This window comes from Marmota monax, unplaced genomic scaffold (genome assembly GCF_021218885.2).
Source record: "Marmota monax isolate L192 unplaced genomic scaffold, Marmota_monax_Labrador192_F-V1.1 WCK01_AAM20220418_F8-fsc00011, whole genome shotgun sequence".
Lineage (NCBI taxonomy): Eukaryota > Metazoa > Chordata > Mammalia > Rodentia > Sciuridae > Marmota > Marmota monax.
In genome coordinates this window covers 13,883,917-13,886,655 of record NW_026693082.1, presented here as the reverse complement: position 1 = coordinate 13,886,655, position 2,739 = coordinate 13,883,917, and positions in this window count along the sequence as shown.

Genomic DNA, 2,739 nt, shown 5'->3' with positions numbered 1-2,739 from the left:
AAAAATATTCAAATTTCTAAATTCAGAAATGAATGTTGGAGACATTACTACCAATTCTACATAAGGATTACAAAAGAGTTCTATGAAAATTGTATGCCAACAAAATAGATAAGCTAGTTGAAATAGATGATATGGAAAGAAATTAAGAAAACAACTCCATTTATAATAGCATCAAAAGAACAAAATACTTAGATATTAACTAAGGAGCTAAAAGACTTGTATAATGAAAAACTATGAAATACTGCTGAGAGCAGTTTTCATAGTTTTTCATCAGAGAAGATGCCAATAATTGGAAAGCTACTCATTATTTATCAATTGAAAGACTTAAGGTTGCTAAGACATCAATACTGTCCAAAGTGATCTACAGATTCAACACAAACCCCTATCAGAATCCTAAAAGCATTTTTTTTCAGAAATAGAAACATCCATATTAAAATGTATGTGGAATCTGAAGAAACCCCACAAAACCAAAGCTTTTTTCTTTTTTCTTGGAAAAATAACATAGTGGACTCACACTTCCTAATTTCAAAACTTACTGAAAAGCTATGGTAATAAAAACAGTGTGGTACTGACATAAAGCAGACTTATAGACCAATAGAAAAGAATAAAGAGCCCCAAATTAACCCCTTGTGTTCATGTCCAAATAATTTTTGACAAACATGCTAAAATCATTCAGTAGGGAAAAGACACTTTCCAACAAATAGTGATGGGCAAAGTGGATATCCACATACAAAGGAATGAAGTTGGTCCCTTGCCTAATACCATATGCAGAAATTAATTCAAAACTGATTGGAGACCTAAACATAAGAACTAGATATAAAACTCTTAAAAGATAACATTGCAAAAAAGATTTATGACATTGGGTTTGGCAATAAATTCTTGAACATGATGAGAGGCATTGGCAACAGAAGAAAAAGTAGACAAATTAGATTGTTTAAAAAATAAATGTCTATCTATCAAGGATACTATCAACAAAACTAAAAGACTGAATAAGAGAAGATATTTGCAAATCATGTATCTGTTAAGTCACTAGTATATTTATAATATGTAGAGAATTTCTAAAGTTCAACAAGAAAAAAATAAATAGTCCTACTCAAAAATAAACAAAAGACTTGAATAGGCACTTCTCCAAAGAAGATAACATGAATGGAAAATAGGGACAAGAAAAGACATTCAACATCATTAACCATTAAATAAATGCAAGTCAAAACCACATTGAGCCAGGCATCCTAGCACACACCTATAATCCCAGCTATTCAGGAGGCTCAGGAAGGAGGATTGCAAGTTTAAGGCTAGCCTTGGCCACTTAGTGAGATCCTGTCTCAAAAGAAAAAATAAGTTCTGGGGATGTAGCTTTGTGGTAAAGCATCCAATATAGGGATGGGGCGAAGCCCACATTGAGATATCACCTGACATCCATTAGAAGAATGGATAAGAAACTGAAAATAACAAGGTCAGCAAAGATGTGGAGAAATTGGAATTCTTGGTTTTACCAGTAGGAATGTAAAATGTCATCGCTGTGATGGGAAACCATAATGGTGGTTTCTCAAAAAAATTAAAAATAGGGCTGGGGATGTGGCTCAAGTGGTAGCGCGCTCGCCTGGTGCGTGCGGCCCGGGTTCGATCCTCAGCACCACCTACAAAAAAAAAAAAACAAAGATGTTGTGTCTGCCAAAAACTAAAAAAAAATAAATATTAAAAAAATTCTCTCTCTCACTCTCTCTCACACACTCTCTCTTTAAAAAAAAAAAATTAAAAATAGGACTAACATATGATCCAGCAATTGCACTTCTTGATATTTACCCAAAAGCAATGAAAGCAATCTCAAACAATTGTTGGTGTTCCCATGTTTTCAGCAGCATTGTGAACAATAGCCAAAATGTGGAAACACCCAAATGGCCATTGGCAGATGAACGGATAAGCATAATGGAGCATCTAAGTCCCATGGACTATTATTTACACTTAAAAAGGAAGAACATTCTGAACATATTGTAACATGGATAAACCTTGAAAACATTATGCCAAGTGAATTAAGCAGTCACAAAAACACATCTGATTTCACTTATGATGAGGTACTTAGAGGAACCAAAATTATAGAGACAGATAATAGCATTGTGGTTGCCAGGAACTGGGGGGATGGCAGAACGGGCATCTATTGTTTAATGGATATAGAATTTCTATTTTGCAAGATGAAATAGCTCTGGTGATGGATGATGGACACGAAACATCATTTTCTCATTAGATTCAATGGGAATTAATAGGAATATTATTTGAGTGGATTCTGTGTTCTTATTGCATCTTACCAGGTGGTGCAGAATTTTAATTTGTCCAATTACTGATGATATTCACTTTGATTTGATTAAGGTGGTGTCTGCCAGGATTCTTCCCTATAAAATTACTCCTTTCCCATTTCTATTAAATAAATATTTTGTAGGAGGATGTTTTGAAACTATTTAATATCCCATTTCTCATCAAACTTTAAACTTATTTGAAGACTTAAGTTTTCCTATTTTATTTCATGAGTCATAATTTATTTTATTTTAGTTTTTAGGTGTAGTTGGACACAATACCTTTATTTTTTTAGTTTATTTTTATGTGGTGCTAAGGATTGAATCCAGGGCCTCGCATGTGCTAGGCGAGCATTCCACCGCTGAGCCACAACCCAAGCCCAGTCATAATTTATTATTATCAATATTATTTTTTTAATACTCAAATTGTCCCAGATTTGCTGGGTGGGAA